This window comes from Sapajus apella, unplaced genomic scaffold (genome assembly GCF_009761245.1).
Source record: "Sapajus apella isolate SASKATOON/1434 unplaced genomic scaffold, GSC_monkey_1.0 scaffold44, whole genome shotgun sequence".
Lineage (NCBI taxonomy): Eukaryota > Metazoa > Chordata > Mammalia > Primates > Cebidae > Sapajus > Sapajus apella.
In genome coordinates, this window is record NW_022436984.1 from 7,046,704 (window position 1) to 7,066,824 (window position 20,121).

Below are 20,121 nucleotides of genomic sequence, written 5' to 3' on the forward strand. Positions count from 1 at the left end.
TAATATTAACATTTTTTATTTTCAATTTATCATTCTTTCTCTCTTGACTTCTTTTGGATATTTCAAATTTTCTTTATTCCAATTTTTCCCCTCGGTTGGTTTGAAAGTTGCATAATCTATATCTTTTGTTTTAGTGGTTGTACTTACAAGTTTAAAATACATACTTGATTTAACAAAGTCTAATGTTAATATGTTCAGTGTTCTGAATAACGTACAGACCTTAGGAACTTTAAATTTTGATCTCAGTCTTCCATCTTACTCCTGTTGAAAATTTTAGTTCCACTCTTTTTTTCTAAAGAGCTTTGTTAAGGTGTAATTAACATATGGTAATAATCTACACAAATTTTAAGTATACAGTTTGATGTCTTGACATATTTATATACCAATGAGACAATCGCCACAATTTTTAAAAATTTATTTTCCCAAAAATAATTAACCTAATTCACATTCAGACATAACTGGTTGCATGTTACCAACGTCTGCTAGTTTTATGTAAACTTGTTTTACTTAAAGATTTCTGTAGCTTCTGCACAACAGTAACTATGATAATTACCATTCATCAAAATCTATTAGGCATTGTGCTAAGCACTTTTATTTATTTATTTATTATTATTATTTTTTGAGATGGAGTCTTGCTCTGTTGCCCAGGCTGGAGTGCAGTGGTGCTGTCTTGGCTCACTGCAACTTCTGCCTCTGGGGTTCAAGCAATTCTTGTGCCTCAGTCTCTGGTGTAGCTGGGATTACAGGCACAGGTAGAGATGGGGTTTCCCCCTGTTGGCCAGGCTGGTCTCAAACTCCCAGCCTCAAATGTTCTGCCCACCTTGGCCTCCCAAAGTACTGGGATTACAAGTGTGAGCCGCCATGCCCGGGAACTAAGTGCTTTCTTTACACTAATTATTTCCCATTTTTTTCTTGTTTTTAATTATAGAAGTAATACAAATTTGTTATAAATGAAAGTACTCAACTACAATTAGTCATATTTCTTTAAAAAGACCTGGAACCCTCTTTTTTTCTTCAGAGTGGATATATATTTGTTGTCACTGCAGATATTTTTTGTGCATTTGAAAACATGTATTATTGTAATAAAAATGGAGCTAAATCCACAGTGTTCTTTTTCAGCTCACTTTTTAAACTTACTACATCAAGACCTTCTTTCCATTTCATCCTCCTCATGGCTACATGATGTATATAGCTTTGAATGAATGCATTGGGAACATTTCGATGAATCGCCTCTTATTTTTAGGTTCTTTTCTTCCTTTTTTTTTTTTTTTTTGATATTACAAATGTCACATTATTTTTATTGGATAAAATCCTGATGGGGAATGCATTATTTCCAACCCTCATTGCCACCATTTGAGTTGGGTATGATCATTTCCTGTTCACAAATAAGGAATTTTATACTTAAAGCCTTAAGTGACTTACTCAGCTCTTAAGTGACTGAGTTGGGAACGAGATTCCTGGTTTCCAGTTCCTGGTGGGCAGCATTCTTACCCCTCACCACACTGCCTCTCCTACAAGTTTGGAAAATGGTTTAAAAAAATTTTTTAAGTTTATTTATAGTGAAATTGTCAGGAGGATTACTGGGAATTTTCAGCAAATAGTAGCCTATGGAATTAGAATGCAGGGGACAATATTTCAGGAAATGTATATTTTCACCTGGTCCTTCAACTGATGACTCTGATGTGAGAGCTGAGGAGCTATTTATAGCAGGTGACTTGAGCACCCTGGGGAGATTGTGAAATAGCTATCTATCACAGGCAACTAGGAACTGCTTGCCTACTTTTTTTGTTTTTTTTTTGTTGTTGTTCTGAAAGAAAGTATACAGACCATCTGGGCCAGTAATTTGGGTCCAAAGTCAGACTTATGTTGATTTTACTTAATAAATGTGTTTTTGAATAGTATGAATTGAATTTTGGTTGGTTGAATGCCATTTTTAGTGCACCAGGGGTGCACACATTTCTTGTAATCTTTTAATGAGTAGCTTTCTAAAACAAAGAATGCTTTGGTAATATGAATAAATTTCCCTAAATTTATATTGAATATAATTTATTATTTGTTCTGTGAAGTAGGGAATGTTGTGCTCAGTTGTTTGTGTTTTAGAATGTGTTGGCTGTGTGGCCATATCGGTTAACACTATCATGGAATATATATGCTATTAAAAATATAGACAGATATATTTCAACCTCTCACTACAAAGTCCCAAATCAAACTATGTGGTAAAGCCATGTAATTCAGAAGAGGGGGTATAGATAAAATTCCATGCCAGGAGGAGCTGTAGACACTGGGTGCCTCTTGTCCTGTTTAGATAGTGGGCCCTATTCCTTCCTCAGATGGCACGTGGAAGAGCTGGCTCTTCACTTACCAATGCCACAGTGCAGAAAATAAGGTAGAAACAAGTGAGAAACTGACAGACCCTTTTCTTCCCCAGCACCATTGCATGCTGTGAAAGTATAATAAAATGTTTGTAGTCCAACCTTAACATTTTTGTTCTTAATAGCATATCAGTTCACATTTGCTCATTTAAAAAAATTGTTTTTACCCAATCGGCAATTGATTCCATGGCTTCAATGATCTTTACAGATTATGGAAATCTTTAGAGTTCAATTGCTTCCACAGCTTCAGTGATCTTTAGAGTTCATCGAAATTGTGGTGTGTGCAAATAATAAGGACTAACTGGGGGCAAATAGACTCTAACTTTTAACTTTGACTAATTTTAATCAGTTGGATGTAAGATACTTTGTTTTTCTTTTTTAAACAAATAATGATTCTACATGAAAAAAAGCTAGCATTTTTAACATAAATTATTTCATAAATATGCCTGGTGGGACATAATGCTGAAATAAATTTTAATGCCTCTCATAGTATAATCTTGACCCTCAAAGTGAACATTTCTCAGACTTTTTAAGTTCATAACTTTGAATTGCTCTTAGATCATTTTTGGAAAAATAACTGGAAATATAGAGCATTAAAGGTAAACAAAGCCAGACACTAATTAAAGTGGTAAGGACAGATTTTAATCAGTTATAACTACTATAATGGGGAAAACAGTCCAGTGTGAACTGAGCTCAACTTTGATTTGTACAGAAGTGACTAGGCATTTTTAAGGGAGAACAAGGGAGTGGGGACAAGACACGGAGGGCCTCAGTAGAGTCAGGAAAGTGAAAAATTGCAAAGAGTTGGTCAGTGTAAATGCAATTAAGCCAGCTGTGTCTACTGGCTGGAAATTACTGAAGTTAGGATTCTGTCTTTCCAGAGAGACTGGGGAGCAGAAGCCTTAACCTCTGGTGTTAACTGGAGCAAACAATAATTTTTTTTGGCAGCCTTGAGATCTCTCCAGCAGGCACTTTAAGTGGGACTAGAGTCATCGTAGGATGTGGCCTTGAGCTATTAAAAACTGTATTAGAGTTTGTTCAAGTCTTTATAGGACAGGATTGAGGCCTAGTTGAAAAGAGAGCTCAGAAGAGCCTGGCTAGAGTTTGGTCAAGGAAAGAATCTTTGTCAATTGTAAATGAGTAACTTTGCAATCCCAATACTCCCAATTTTGGAAATTTATACAATGGAAATAAAAGCACTGGCAACTAAAGATACATGTACCAGGATGTTTAGTGCACTGTTCATAGAAGCAAAAACTGGGAACATTTTGAATATTCAGATAATGAATAAACTATGATATAACTATACTGCAGAGTAGAATGCAACTATTAAGAAGAATAAATCAAATCTATATGATTGATTTGGAGCCAATATAAATGACCATGGTACATTATTAAGGGAAAAATCAATTAATAGAGTAATGAGGTTTTGAAAGCTCTATGTGAAAGTAGAATCCCATACATATATATATGTGGGAGATACCTTTTTCTATCCCATATTGCATTTTGATACAGGATAGAGAAAGATGTGTGTTATCTCAGTGAAATAAGAATGGTTGGGACAGAGGGTTATTACATTTTTCTTTATGTATATGTCTGTACTCTTCAACTTGCTACAGTGGCCATGCATTGTTTTTTAGATTTAAATATCTTATAAAACACACAGGAGTTCCTGCTTGTCTTATTTATGAAAGGAAACAAGACTGTGATTCAATGTGATAATGTCAGTATTCTGGCCATTAGTATATAAGTCTAAAAGGATTTACAGGAATTCAAATACCTCTCAAACTTCAGGATTTAGGTTGATAATTTTCAAGTGTGGCAGTCCATGCTCCTCTGCATTGATTTCTCACTGCCCTGTGTTTATTTCCACCAACCAAGAAGCTTTATTGAGCTTTATACCACTTATGGTCTATATTAAAAAATCAACAGCCACCCCTCTGTTCCAATCCCTCGCATCTCCATTTGAGAAGTTTTACCCCAACCTAAATTGATCTATTACTTTTTACTACCGAGAGTGGCAATCACAGAGATGACCTTTGAGAAAACTCCTTTTTTAAGTAAAACATTAGGGAAAACTGGAAATTTCCCTACCACTGACTGACTGACTGACTGACTTATTTATTTGAGGCACAGTCTCACTCTGTCGCCCAGGCTGAAGTGCAGTGGCACAATCTCGGCTCATTGTGACCTCCACCTCCTGGGTTCAAGTGATTCTCCTCTCCTCAGCCACGAGAGTAGCTGGGATTACAGATGTCCACCACCATACTTGGCTAATTTTTGTATTTTTAGTAGAGGCAGGGTTTTACCATGTTAGCCAGGCTGGTCTCAAACTCGTGAACTGAAGTGATCCATTCACCTTGGCCTCCCAAAGTGCTGGGATTACAGGCATGAGTCACCATGCCCAGCACCCACCACGTTTTAAAATGTGTTTCTGAAGGTGCTTTCTTAGTTTATACCTTATAATCTACAAATAAGAAATACTGGAGCAATAATGTTAGATCCTCATTCCTCAGCAGATTCTTAACTCTGCTGTGGATTTCCAGGAAGTCATGAGAATATTTTATCCAAAGGTTTTCTACACACAAAGTTACAAGTAATACTGAGACTGCAGCCAAAAGGTTGAGCACATACAGTGTAAGTAAGTCATGGTGCTATTTAAGAAATGTTTAACAAAGGGAGTGATACTTCAGAAAAGGACATGGAAAAATGGAAATGAGGTTAAAAGGCCAGGTCTCACGGCGTTATAACCAAGAGGTTGTGATGACTGAATTAAAACTTGAGCAAGGAGTTTGGCACTAAGGCTGGAAAATAGGACTTGTAGTTAGCTAGCTGGATTTGGATAATCTGGTAATTAAAGTGAAGAGCAAAAGCGATTAACTGGAACATGGACATTGTTTAGAATTATGCACAACATTGAGCAGATGGATTTGGTATCAAGTTAACGTGGCTATTTTATAATTACAGCCATCATGTAAAAATTCATTCATTTGGAAAGAAAAAGAAAAAAGAAAGGAAGAAAGAAAGTGAGCATCATTCTCCCCCCAGGGCTAGTGGGCTGCCATGTGAACCCAGGACAGCTCAGTGGACTCAAAAGGAGACCTGTGTTGACTGTTGATTAAGAGTGAGGTTCTGATGCAAAGATGAGGAAAAAAGGCAGAAGAAGCCTGGAGTTTGCATTGAGAACAAGAGGATGTAGAGGTTTTTCTTCTTCTTCTTCTTTTTTTTTTTTTTTTTGAGACAGAGTCTTGGTCTTTCTCCCAGGCTGGAGTGCAATAGCGCAATCAGCTCACTGCAACACGTCTCCCAGGTTCAGGTGATTCTCCTGTCTCAGCCTCCCAATTAGCTGGAACTACATACGGGCACCACCACAGCCCGGCTAATTTTTGTGTTTTTAGTAGAGATGGGGTTTCACCATATTGGTCAGGCTGGTCTCAAACTCCTGACCTCAGGTGATTCACCGCCTCGGCCTCCCAAAGTACTGGGATTACAGGCGTAAGCCACCATGCCCGGCCAGATGTAGAGTTTCTAACTGTACTTTTCCTGTGATTCTTATGAAGATCAAACTGTGCCCCCACCTCATACATTAAGTTATCACACATTTCGAGGAAAAGAATTTAAATATTTACTTTGTGTCATTTATTCCTGAATCGGTTTTGTATTTCTGCTTTGAAAGAGCAGCTATGCTGATGCTTGAATAGAAAGGAAATCATAAATCTGAAAATTGTCCTTATAATGTTCTCTGCACACTAAAATGATTCTCAGAAAATCACACAGACATTACCTCAGGGTTTTTATTTATTTATTTATTTTACTATAAGAAGCTCTTCAAGAATGAAAAGAATCCCAGAATCAACAGTGGCATTTCAGAAGATCTAGATTCAGGTTAACTTTGCCGTTCATCTGCAGTTTATAGGGGTGAGATCCTCAAAAATGAGTGAAAGTTGCTGTCAAATCAAGGTTTTGAAATAAAAATAATCGGGAGAAAGTTTAATGTAAGTAATTATGCTAAACAAGGGGTTTTGTGGCATGAATGCTAAATTTTCCTTCTTATCTTTTACTGAATCCAGCTTCAGCTAGAAATGTAGGCCAATTTAAGAAGATAGATGGACGGCAAGTGCTAAGAGGAAAACACTGCCATAAAAGTAAATTTAAGTGAATTATAGTAAATAAATGAGATTATACTAAAGCTAGTATGTTTTAAAAAGTGAATGAATTTTAATAAAAAGAAAAGAGAGGAGATAAAAGACAGGGAAAAGAACAGAACTGAAAGGGGAAGACTATTGTTAATCTGGACAAATTTGTCTGGAAATTTGGGAGTTTCTGCAGGATGCTGAAGAAAGGGGGCCCACAGAGGCTGGGGTGTAGAGGTGCCTCCTGTGGATGCTCCTCTGGTAGAGGCTGCCTGCTCCTTCATTCTTTTTATTTGTACTTTTGCAAACCTCATTTTACTGTGCTGTGCTCTATTATGCTTCACAGATACTATGTTTTTTTACAAATTGAACGTTTACAGCAACTCTGCATCAAGCAAGCCTATTAGGGCCATTTTTCCATTAGCATATGTTTGCTTAATTTCTCTTGTCACATTTTAGTAATTCTTGCGATATTAAAACTTTTAAATTATTATTATTTAGATAGAGTCTCACTCTGCTGCCCAGGCTGGAGTAGAGTGGTGTGATCTCAGCTCACTGCAAACCTCCTCCTCCAGGGTTCAAGAGATTCTCCTGTCTCAGCCTCCTGAGTATCTGGGATTATAGGCATATGCTGCCATGCCTGGCTAATTTTTTGTATTTTAGTAGCGACGAGGTTTCACTGTGTTGCCCAGGCTGGTCTTGAACTCCTGAGCTCAGACAATCTACCTGCTTCAGCCTCCCAAAGTGATGGTATTACAGGCTTGAGCCACCTCTCCTGGCCTTAAATTATTATTATATCTATTTTGGTGATCTGTGATCAGTAATTTTTTTTTTTTAAGACGGGGTCTCACTGTGTCACCCAGGCTGGAGTGCAGTGGCCAATCACAGCTCACTGCAGCCTTGACTTCCCCTGCTCAGTCGATCCTCCCACCTCAGCTACCTGAGTAGCTGGGATTACAGGGACGTGCCACCACACCCAGCTGATTTCTTTTCTTGCATTTTGAAAAGATGGGGTTTCACTACGTTGCCCAGGTTAGTCTTGAACTCCTGGGTCCCAGCAATTCTTCTACCTAGGCCTCTCAAAGTGTTAAACATGTGAGCCACCATAGCCAGCCTGTGATCAGTTACTTTGATGTTACTATAGTAATTGTTTTGGGGCACCCCAAACCACACCCATGTAAAATGGCAAACTTAATAAAAGCAGTGGGTGTTCTGACTGCTCTACCAACTGGCCATTTCCCCAACTCTGTTCCTTTCCTCTGGCCTCCCTATTCCCTGAGACACAACAATATTAAAATTAGGCCAATTAATAACCCTGCAATGGCCTCTAAGTGTTCAAGTGAAAGAGTCACAATTTCCTCGCTTTAGATCAAAAGCTGGACATGATGAAGCTTAGTGAGGAAGGAACGGTGAAAGCCAAGTCTCTTGTGCCAAACAGCCAAACTGACTACAAAGGAAAAGTTATTTAAGGAAATTAAAAGGACTACTCCAGTGAACGCATGGATGACAGGAAAGCAAACAGCCTTATTGCTGATGCAAAGAAAGTTTTAGTGGCCTGGACAGAAGATCAAACTAGCCACAATATTCCCTTCAGCCAAAGCTTAATCCAGAGCAAAGTCCTACTTCTCTTCAATTCTTGGAAGGCTGAGAGAGGGGAGGAAGCCACAGATGCAAAGTTTAAGGCTGGCAGAAGTTTTGTTGATAAGGCTTAAGGAATGACACCATCTTTATAACGTAAAGTACAAGGTAGAAGACTGAAGTAGGAGGATCTCTTGAGCCCAGGAGTTTGAGGCTACAGTGAGCTATGATCACACCACTGCACTCCAGCCTGGGCAACAGAGCAAGACCCTGTGTCAAAAGTGAATAAATGACCATGTTAATAAGTAAAGTACAAGATGAAACAGTAAGTGCTGATGGAGAAACTGCAGCAAGTTGTCCACAAGTGCTAGCTAAGATCATTAGTGAAGGTGGCTACACTAGACAACAGATTTCCCATGTAGATGAACAATCCTTAATTGGAAGAAGATGCCATCTAGGACGTTCATAGCCAGAAATAAGTCAATGTCTTGCTTCAAAGCATCATATGACAGGCTGACTCTTGTTAGGGGCTAATGCAGCTGGTGACTTTAAGTTGAACCCAATACTCATTTGCCAATCTGAAAATCCTAGGGCCCTTAAGAATCATGCTAAATCTATTCTGCTTTTGCTCTATAAATGGAAAAACAAAGCCTGGATAACAGCACATTTGTCTATAGCATGGTGTACCGAATATTTTAACCCCATTGCTGAGATTTACTGCTCAAAAAAAAAGATTCCTTCTTACTGCTCATTGACATTGCAGCTGGTCACGCAAGAGCTCTAGTGTAGATGTGAAAAGAGACGAATGTTGTTTTCATTCCTGCTAACACAACATTCATTCTGCAGCTCATGGATCAAGGAGTAATTCCAACTTTCAAGTCTTATTATTTAAGACATACATTTCATAAGGCTATAGGCACCCTAGACAGTGATTCCTCTAATGGATATGAGCAGAGTAAATTGAAACCCTTCTGGAAAGGATTTACTATTCTAGGTGCCATCAAGAACATTCGTGATTCATGGGAGGAGGTCCATTTATTGACATTAACAGGAGTTTGAAAGAAGTTGATCCCAACTGTCATGCGTGTAATCCCAGTGCTTTGGGAGGCCAAGACGGGCAGATCACCTGAGGTCAGGAATTCGAGACCAGCCTGGCCAACATGGCAAAACGCCATCTCTACTAAAAATACAAAAATTAGCCTGGCATGATGGTGGGTGCCGGTAGTCTCAGCTACTTGGGAGGCTGAGGTAGGAGAAACACTGGAATCCAGGAGACGGAGGTTGCAGTGAGCTGAGATCGTACCACTGCACTTCAGCCTAAGTGACAGAGCAAGACTCCATCTCAAAAAAAAAAAAGATTTCTGTGGAGGAAGTAACTGCAGATGTGGGGTAAACAGACATGATGCTATTGCACACTTCATAGGCTACAGTATACTGTAAACATACTTTTATACTGGGAAATAAAAAAATTTGTGTGACCCAGGTTTAATTAGAAAAGGATGAGCAAGTCTAGGAAAACTTCTATGGCTGCTGACTTATTCTGGGGAGGTAAATGCTCAGGGTTTAAAGTCAGACAGACCTGGGTTTACATCTCTCTTTGCTGCTTACAAGTTGCTGGCAGGCTAGTTAACCTCATCTAGGGGTAATAATAGCATCTCCTTAGATCATTACTGTGAGAATAAATGAGTGTTTTACACAGAGGTTAGCTTGTTATAAGTAACATACTAACTATATATATTAATAAATTCTACTTGGTATTATACATAATAATTACAATTATATATGCCTTTCTACATGTTTCTGTTTTCTCCCAGAGAGATTGAGAGCAGAGATTTTCAACAGGTAGTGTGATAAATCCCTAAATGCAATGCACATTGAACGCAGGCAGTATATTTTTTTCAGTTACCAACATTGATTTGTTTCATTCAGGAGCTTTAGAGGTTACAAACTCTACTCTCTGATGCTTTAAAAAATTTTTCTTTTTGTTGCAATTAACTGACTGTGACTGGGTGCTTATTCTGGCCCAAACATAGTTGAAAGGGAAGAAAGAGGGAGGAACAAGAAGGGTAGAGAAAACTTGCCATGATTTTTAGACAAGTGTTGTAAGAAAAAGAAGCAGAAAGGTATCAAAAAAGTGTATGTGTCTGAAAAAGAGATTGCACAAGGTGGAATTTACTGAGCTGGAGGAATATGAGAGAATGTTGCATACAAAGTCTCCTGAAAGGAAAGGAAGGGAGAGATGGGATGAGACACGTTAACAGCAGGTTTCACATCCCCGACTTGAGGCAGCTTGTGTGGAATTTGGCATAGGGCAAATGGACCCGCAGCTTCAGGAGGGAGCTGCTAGCAGGGAAAGTTGTACTATCTGACAGTGAGTGTATCTTTTGGGAATTTCTGCCTAAGGGCGTGGCTCAGATAGGCACAAAGGCCCATTGGGACCTCCCTGAGAAACAGAATAAGAGGTGCTCAGGCTCTTCCCCCTCTTCCTGTAAGCTTGGAACCTTTCAGAGATTTGCTGTCATATATTGAGTCCAGGACCAGAAAGTTAAAGAACCAGGACTTGGGAAGAACTGACTGGGTTTGCTAATGAATGATGAAGCTTTTTTTTTTCTTTCTTTCTCAGTGTAGATGATTTGGCTTTTTCTCCTTGTGTAGAGGATTAAAGCCCTTAAGCGTCTTTGTAAGTCCAGTATCTCTTTTCTTATTTTAAAAAGATCTTCTTTTAAAAAGAAGCAGATAAATGGTGATGAGCATAAAGAAGGAGGAAATCTATATGACCCCCAACTCCCAGAAATAACCACTATTAAAAATTTGATGTATAATGTTTCAGATTTTTAATATATTCACATATTTTCTTAGAAAAATTGGATTCTACTGAACAAACTTTTGTAACTTGTATTTCTCACTTAATTGATGCTGAATAGTTTTCCATGTTACTAATATGCTTCAACATTAGTATCATATTTTGAGACAGAGTCTCGCTCTGTCACTCAGGCTGGAGTGCAGTGGCGAAATCTCAGCTCACTGCAACCTCTGCCTTTCAGGTTCAAGTGATTCTCCTGCCTCAGCCTCCTGAGTAGCTGGGACTACAGGCGCATGCCACCATGCCCGGCAAATTTTTGTATTTGTATTTTTTGTAATTTTTGTATTTTTAGTAGAGACGGGGTTTCACCATATTGGTCAGAATGGTCTTGATCTCCTGACGTCGTGATCCACCCACCTCGGCCTCTGACACTGCTGAGATTATAGGCATAAGCCACTGCGCCCAGCCACTTCATTTTATAATGATGGCATAGTGCTACACCTTATGAATGTGTTTTAATTTATTCAACTAGTTTTGGCACATAGATTGTTTCTAATTTTTTCCTAGTATAAGTAATGCTGTATGAAATATCCTTATACATATGCAATCCATATTCTTTTCTTGGGATATATTTCTAGAACAGGAACTGCTGAGTTAAATGGTATTCACATTTTAAAAAGCTTTTGATATACATTACAAAATTATCTTCCTCCCATGTTGTACGATTTATACTCTTACCAGTAGAGTATGAAGGTGGCATTTTCCAAACGTCCTGCCAACATCGGGAATTTTCATTTGTTCATCTTTGTCAAGTTTATAGATAATAAATGGTTATCTTATCATTGTTTAATTTGTACTCCTTTTTAGGGAAGCTGAATTTTTCATGTGTATATTTCCTCCCTTATAAACTAGTTATTAATATCTAGTTGTTAATTGTGAGTGCTATTTATATGTTAAGCCTATTAACCCTTTACCATACGTATTTCACTTTTTTTTTTTTTGAGACAGAGTCTCTGTTACCCAGGCTGTAGTGCAGTGGTGTGATCTTGGCTCAGTGCAACCTCTGCCTCCCAGGTTCAAGTGATTCTTCTGCCTCAGCCTCCGGAGTAGCTGGGACTACAGGTGTGCACCACCATGCCTGGCTAATTTTTGTATTTTTTAGTAGAGATGGGGTTTCACCATATTGGACAGGCTGGTCTCAAACTCCTGACCTCATGATCCAACCACCTTGGCCTCCCAAAGTGCTGGGATTACAGGTGTGAGCCACCGTGCCCAGCCGTATTTCACTTTTTAATCTCATTTTGTTATTTGTAAATTGATTTTGTTTATAGTTAGTTATATTTTACATATATGTTTTATATTTTATGGTTTAAATATTGAACTTTTTTCTTTATAGTTCCTTCTGTTGTGTGATTAAAACATTTTCATGATAAACGTATTTAATCATGATCAAAATAATTTTAAGATTATAAAACCAGTAGAATGATTTTCTTCAAGCTTGTATGTAATGTTTTTTTTTTTTTTTTTTTTTTTTGAGGTGGAGTCTCATTCTGTCACCCAGACTGAGTGCAGTGGCGTGATCTCAGCTCACTGCAACCTCTGCCTCCTGGGCTCAAGTGATTCTCCTTTCTCACTTTCCCAAGTAGCTGGGACTACAGGCACTCGCCACCATATCCAGCTAATTTTTTATATTTTTGGTAGAGAAGGGGATTTTGCCATGTTGGCCAGGCTGGTCTTGAACTCCTGACCTCAGGTGATCAGCCCACCTCAACCTTCCAGAGTACTGGGATTACAGGCATGAGCCACCAAGCTATCTGTATGTTGTTTCTACGTTTAACTCTTTAGTCCTCCATGCTTTTACTTTGTGTATGGCATGAAGTAACGATTGCATCTTTATTTTTCCTAATATTTAATGATTTCATCTGTTATTGAATGGTTCATTCTTTTCACACTGGGTTTAAATACCATATTTAACAATACAATAAACATTTACTGTAGTATTTCTATGTGTATTTCTGGGCTTTTGGCTCTTTTCCATTGCTCTACTGCTTTTGGCACCAGTAACAAACTTTAAATTCTCATTATTTTTAGCCTATTTCGTACCTAATATCTCCCTTGTATTTTTTTTTAATTTTCTTTACCATTCTCAGTTTTTTATTCTTTTAAATAAACTTTAGGATTTGTTTTTTGACCTATTTGAGAAATTTCTTTGGGATTTTAAGCAAAATTTGATTATATTTATAAATTAATTTGGGGGAGAATTAATATATTTACAATGTTAAGTTTTCCAATACAGAAAAATTATATAACTCCCCATTTATCAAATTGATTTTTTATTTTCTCAGTAAATTGTATATATATTTTATATGGGTTATTCACTTTTTTAAGAAATATTTTTTAAATATTCAGCTAGGTGCAGGTGGGCTGAGGCTGAAAGGGGTGTCAGCCGGTCATTCACTTTTTTTATTCCTAGAAATGTTGTTGTTGCTATTATAAATAATAATATAAATAAGAATTATTTTCTATTTTCTTTTCTTTTTTTTTTTTTTTATTTTTTTATAAGGAGTTTTTCTTTTTTTTCCCAGGCTGGAGTGCAATGGCGCGATCTCGGCTCACCGCAATCTCCGCCTCCTGGGTTCAGGCAATTCTCCTGCCTCAGCCTCCTGAGTAGCTGGGATTACAGGCACACGCCACCATGCCCAGCTAATTTTTTTTTGTAGTTTTAGTAGAGACGGGGTTTCACCATGTTGACCAGGATGGTCTCGATCTCTTGACCTCGTGATCCACCCGCCTCGGCCTCCCAAGGTGCTGGGATTACAGGCGTGAGCCACCGCGCCCAGCCCTTCTATTTTATTTTCTAAGTTTTAGGCAGTTCTATGGAAAATTTCATATAATTCCATATAATTGTTCTGTGGCCAAAACAATTAATTTTCTATACTTATTTTATATATTTTTTGTATATTCGTAACTGCTCACCTCACTTTTTAATTACTTACAAGCAAATTTTAGTTTGTTCTACTGAGAAAATGAACATTACTCAATATGCAGGTTGAATATTTTCATCTCCATTTTTCTCATAAAATTCTTCTTTAGTTTCTTTTTCTTGCATGGCTACAATGGCTCAAATGTCTAGAACAGTGCTAAATGGATGGTAGTGATAATGAGCATCCTTTTCTTGTTTCTGATTTTAGCATGAATACTTTTAGTAGTTTATCATTAAGTATGATGCCTGTGTGTGATTTGAGATGGAGTATCATGTGAAAAACAAGTCTTTTAACTTTGTTTTACTAATTAAAAAATTGACATTGAATTTTATCGAATGACTTTTCAAGATTATTGTGGCAATCCAAAAGTTATTCTCTGTTGCCCAGGCTGGAGTGCAGTGGTGTGATCATAGCTCACTGCAGCTTTGAATCCCTGGGCTCAGGCAATTCTCCTGCCCTAGCCTCCTAAGTTGGTAGGACTGCAGGCATCTGCCATCACGCTGGGCTATTTTTGTGTGTGTGTGATGGGGTCTTGCTACGTTGCCCCTGCTGATCTCAAACTCCTGGCTTCAAGTGATCCTGCCATTTTGGCCTCCCAAAGCACTGGAATTACAGGGGTGAGCCACTATGCCCAGCCTTATTTTTTACATCTTTAGAGTAACTATGTTTACACATGAAGTTAGTCTGTGATTTTCTTTATTATGCTTTATCATTTTTTTTAAGTTGGGGTATTATGTTAGCTTTCTGTTACTTTTGTCCACTTGAACACTTCATATGGCCAAGGGAATTCATTGTGCTTGAAGCTCAGAGAGAACTTGATTGTGTAAGTAATCTGGACTAAAAGCTTTATTTGGAAATAACTTCTTATTAACTTTTACATTTTTCCACGGCTACTGATTTGTGTTTTGACTTCTTCTTGGGTCAGTTTGCTTCTAATTATTATTTTGCTATGTCTCCCAATATTTGACATGTGGTATTCTCATCATTGAAACCTTCCTTCTAAGCATTCGTTCTGTAGTTGTGGTTTTAATTTATTCTCCAATCAATGATTTAAAAAAAAAAAAAAAAAAAGAACTCTAAAGTTTCCCCGAGAGCTTGGGGTCTTTTTGACTTATACTTCTGTAATTAATGTTTAGTTTTATTACAGTGTGATCATAGAATATGGCCAATTTCTTTTGGAAATAAATTACTTGAATTTTTTGGGTAGCCTAATATAGAATCAAGTTTTGCAAATTTTTCTTATATTTTTTCTTAATGGGCTGGACAGAAGATCCTTCTCTCTAATTATTCATTTATTCATTGAGCATTGTTTCCACCACATGTCTCATACATGCCAGGCATTGTATCAGGCATTGTAGGATATATAATGAATAAGTCATAAGCTTTCTCTTAGTTTGATAAAGTTTGGGTGGAATATAGACAAATGTAGACCTAATTATAATACAGAAAGATATGCAACCGCAGCAAAATGTACAAAAGCAGCAGCCAGCTAGAGTGGGAGTCAAGCACTATCGTAGGTTCTGGGAATACAAGCTTGCCTAAGATGACCCCAAGAGGCTTTCAGTCCTAAAGTGTAAGACATACATTGAGAGCAGAGACAGGCTTTCTGGAGGCAAGGTGATGAATTAGGAAATCACAGTAGCCCTTCAGTAATAAATCAGAACATATGAGGGATGTTAAGAGTGCAAGACGAGAAGAGAAGATTTTTACACTTAAGGTGCAGATAGCAGAAGAGAAGTCCAGACCAGAGGATAAAGGAGATAGTAAAATTTTATAGAAACCATGGGAGAGCTTTGCAAGGGGTGCTTGGTCAGTTGGGTAAAATAGAGCCAAAAGGTCAAGTAAGATAAAAGCAAGAAAGTGTCAGTTGCCCTTGGTCTTTGGGGACTTGGGAAGAGCAGTTTCAGTGAAGTGGGGGACAAAAAGCCAAGCCACAAGCAGATTGAGACCAAATGGGATGTGAGATAGTGGAGATACGTATTTTTTCAGGAGCTTAGTTGTGGAGGAAATGCAGGAGTTAGGGCAGTAATTAAAAGAGCAAAAGATCAAAAAGATCGTTGTTAAGATATAAAGACAATGTGAGAACTTTAGAGTGTTTAGCTAATGAGGAGTGTGAGCTGAGAGGGAGAGAAGACATGGCTGTTGCTGAGAGTCCTAAACAGGTGGGAGGCACAGGGTGAGACACAAAGCCCAGGCGGGAAGTGGCCTCTTGACAGGAAGAGGGAACCTCTTCTTGAGTCAAAGGCAATGCTTGGAACTGGTAGGGAGTATGGGCAGAAAGATGGGATCTCCCCATTTCTTTGCAAGGCTGTGTCATTGTAGAACCTTTAGTCAAACTCCTGGACTCTGACTGAAAGGGTCCTGGGTCTTGGCCTCTGTGTTAAGAGTTTGCTTCATAGGAAGGATTTAGGATCCATCCCTTCCTCTCCTGGCTATAGAACTAGAAAAGAGCTGGGCACGGTGGCTCATGCCTGTAATCCCAGCATTTTGGGAGGCCAAGGCAGATGGATCACAAGGTCAGGAGATCAAGACCACCCTGACTAACATGATGAAACCCTATCTCTACTAAAAATACAAAAAAAAAAAAAAAAAAAAAATTAGCTGCACATGGTGGCATGTGCCTGTAATCCCAGGTACTCAAGAGGCTGAGGCAGGAGAATCATTTGAACCCAGGAGGTAGAGGTTGCAGTGAGCCAAGATCACACCACTGTACTCTAGTCTGGGACAACAGAGTGAAACATTCCATTTCCAAAAAAAAAAAAAAAAAAAAAGAACTAGAAAAGAATCTCTACACCAGTGCTCCCCAACCTATTTGTCACCAGGTATGGAAGACAATTTTTCCACAGACTGGGAGTGGAGAGATGGGGATGGTTTCAGGAAGAAACTGTTCCACCTCAGATCATCAGGCATTAGACTCTCATAAGGAGCATGCAGTCTAGATCCCTCACATGCACAGTTCACAATAGGGCTCATGTTCCTATGGGACTCTAATGCCACAGCTATTCTGATAGGAGGCAGGGCTCAGGTGGTCGTGCTCACTTGCTTGCTGCTCACCTCGTACTGTGCGGCCTGGCCCCTTAACAGACCATGGACAGGTACCTGTCCATGGCATGGGGGTTGGAGAGTCCTGATCTATACTTATGACATAGTTTGGATGTGGTCCCCACCCAAATCTCATGTTGAGATGTAATCCCCAATGTTGGAGGTAGGGCCCAATGGGAGGTGATTGGATCATGGGGTCAGATTTCTCATTAATGGTTTGGTACCATCCTCTTGGTGCTGTTCTCGTGACAGTGAGTGAGTTTTTTTTGTTTTTTGTTTGTTTGTTTTGAGACAGAGTCTTATTCTGTTGCTCAGGCTGGAGTGCAAGTGGTACCATTGCAGCTCACTGCTACCTCTGCCTCCCAGGTTCAAGTGATTCTCCTGTCTCAGCCTCCCGAGTAGCTGGGATTACATGCCACCATGCCTGGCTAATTTTTGTATTTTTAGTAGAGACAGGGCTTCACCGTGTTGGCCAGGCTGGTCTTGAACTCGTGACCTTAGGTGATCCACCCGTCTTGGCCTCCCAAAGTGCTGGGATTATAGGCTTAAGATACCCCCCCACCACCACCAAGCCAATAGTGAATTCTGGCAAGTATTGGTCATTTAAAAGAGCCCCTCTCTGTCTTGCTTCTGCTCCAGCCATGTGACACATCTCCCCTTTTTCCTTCCACCATGATTGTAAATTTCATGAGGCCTCCTCAGAAGCCAAGGAGATGCCAGTATCATGCTTCCTGTACAGCCTGCAGAACCATGAGCCAATTAAACCTCTTTTCTTTATATAAATTACCCAGTCTCAGGTATTCATAGCAATGTGAGAATGGACTAATACAACTTAACTTTCCTGAGGCTGTTGTCTCTGTTGGTCATTGAAGAGTTTCTAGAAGTCTCTCTTTATGTGGCATGCAATGGATCATCAGAATCCTTAACTCAGTCAATTGTAAATAAAATGACTGATGGATGCCATCAGATCACAAAAGTTCACATTACTGTAAATACAAGAGGGTAAGCAAATCAAAATAATGTTTCAAATCCTCAATAGGCCTCTTTTTCTGTTTCTGATTGAAGATTGTCACATCAACACATAAGCAAAAATGCCTGTGAAGGTAATGTGTATTTTAGTGCATTGCATTTTTATACCTGAAGTTTACTTCTATTACTAACTTCAAATGCTGAGAAAGGGATTTCTTTTGGTGCTTACAAAATTTTCCTTTTGTAAGTTTTTTCCTGCTCTTTGGGCTCTCGCAAGCTAACAACAAATTACTCCCCTGATAGTATGATGAGACTGAGGGTTTTTTGTCTTTTTCTGTTATTCTAGAAAACACTGTATCTTCTATAAGGGGGAAAACTTCTGGTTTGATTAACACTGTAAATAATTATGAGACAAAGCCTAAATATAAAAGATTACTCACACCGCGCTTATATTGAGTAAGCTATTGCATACTAAAAATCAGGGTCGATAGTTTAACAGGCTCATTATGGTTCAGAAATCCCCTGGGGGACTTTAACCATCTTTTTTAGGTGTTCACTTTACCAAATAGGCTGCCTCTGTGTCATATCTCTACCTGAAGGGCTGGCTCAGACACTGATTTGGGGAAGCGTCACCCTTACTATTCTAAGAAGTCAGATACCTAAGGTCGGACACCAAGCAAAGTCAGATACTCCAAGGGCTTTCCTGGGAAAGGAGGATGAAAAGGGAAGGGTGCGAACACCAGCTCGGGGGAGACATCTGAATCCAACAAAACATCAGGGATGGTTTGCAACGTTTGTGAGCAGGACAGAAAACCGCAGTTTGGTTCAAGTTCCCAGCACACCAAAGGGGGCAGCAGCGCGCGTCTGTAAAGTGTGTTGTAAACTTGGTGATAATTTCTGTTTGCACTCACACCCGCTGATAATCTCAACTGCTTGATGCAATCCAACAGATAGCCATGCGGAAGTTCGGTCTTAAACTAGCTGAAATCACTTCCACGAGCTCTTTAGATAAAGCTGCCTTTGATAGTCTTCATTAACCCCTCCCATATTTGCCCCTCAGCGTGCCCTGGCTCAGGAGCCCGGGACTTGGAAATCTAACCTAAGCATTCTCAGATGGTGAGAGTCTGCCTGCCCCAGTCCCAGCCACTTAGTCAGGCTTGCGGCTTATCTAACAAACTGGAGCCTGGGATTCCGAGAAAACGAAACCAAGCAGTTGTGCTCCGGAGTCACCTGGACCTCAGAACAGCTTCCACCTGCTGTCCGAGTTCCCAATCCTTTCTCTTGCTGTTCGAGAGCCCCAGTGAAAACCTGCGTGAGAGGAGAGAGCACGGAGCCAGCCGGTCTCCCCAACTCCCCTGCACACACACACGTTTCACTTTCCACTTGTAGTGACCTGCCCTCCAGTGTGACTTATCAGCTGTTTGGCTTTTGTCACTAAAGGAAAACAAATTGTGGAATGTCCTGCTCTGCAGGCTCATGAGATGGCTGAGCCAACTCAGGGGTTATGAGGCAGTTTGTGAGTGAGGAGAAGAATGATCTTCAGTTTTTGACCTCCTGGCACGGTGGCAGGCGGTATTTATCAGGAGGTGCATGTGACTGGTTAGGACTCAGAGCCCCAGCCTGAAGGAAACAGCTGCTCTCGGCGTGCTCCGGCACTTGGCAGCTGGACAGGCAGAGTGCTGATGTGAAAAATACCGCGACAAAACCACCCCAGTAAGTAACTGGAGAACTTTCCTCTCTCTCTTTCATTCTCTCTCCGTGTGTGTGTGTGTGTGTGTGTTGCAAGCCACCAACAACTTTTGATTTTGATTGTGGTTTCCCTCTGGCATGATAGAAGGAGATATTTTATTTGTACCTGTTAGCAGCCATTGGTGTTTTTACAGCCCTTTTTTAGAGCTTGTTATTTTCGGCAATGGTGTGATAGCTTTGAGGATACACGGGGCATGTGGGTTCACTCCTGTCTAGGAAATACCAAGTTTGTTTCCCAGTGTTAAAGAGTTTTCTGGTCCATGGTGTTTAGATTCAAAGCCAAGATTCAGGTTATGAAGTAGAGACTTCATTGAAGTGAGTTGATGACTACATTTGATTTTAATCTGTTTCCACCACTGAAACCTGAAAACATAGTTGTTTAAAATGACTTGTGAATTTATTGTATGGTTGACTTGACTTTTCCTATTCAATTTTTGAGAATATCTCATTTAACTATGTAGAACTGTCTGCAATATAGAAAATTGACAAAA

At 39.3% G+C, this 20,121-nt stretch overlaps 1 protein-coding gene across 6 annotated transcripts in view; it reads left to right on the forward strand.

The window, feature by feature from the left end:
- RASGRP3 (RAS guanyl releasing protein 3) overlaps nucleotides 1-20,121 on the forward strand; it is a 128,052-nt gene that overhangs the window by 25,289 nt on the left and 82,642 nt on the right. For 2 of the 6 annotated variants that reach the window (XM_032239279.1, XM_032239281.1), the window contains exon 1: nucleotides 18,806-19,594. The exons of 1 other annotated variant lie outside the window; for it this stretch is intronic. The gene's annotated coding sequence lies outside the window, so the exon portion shown is untranslated. Of the gene's footprint in view, nucleotides 1-18,802; nucleotides 19,599-20,121 lie in introns of those variants that run through there. 3 more of the 6 variants (XM_032239285.1, XM_032239284.1, XM_032239280.1) reach the window with 3 other exon arrangements.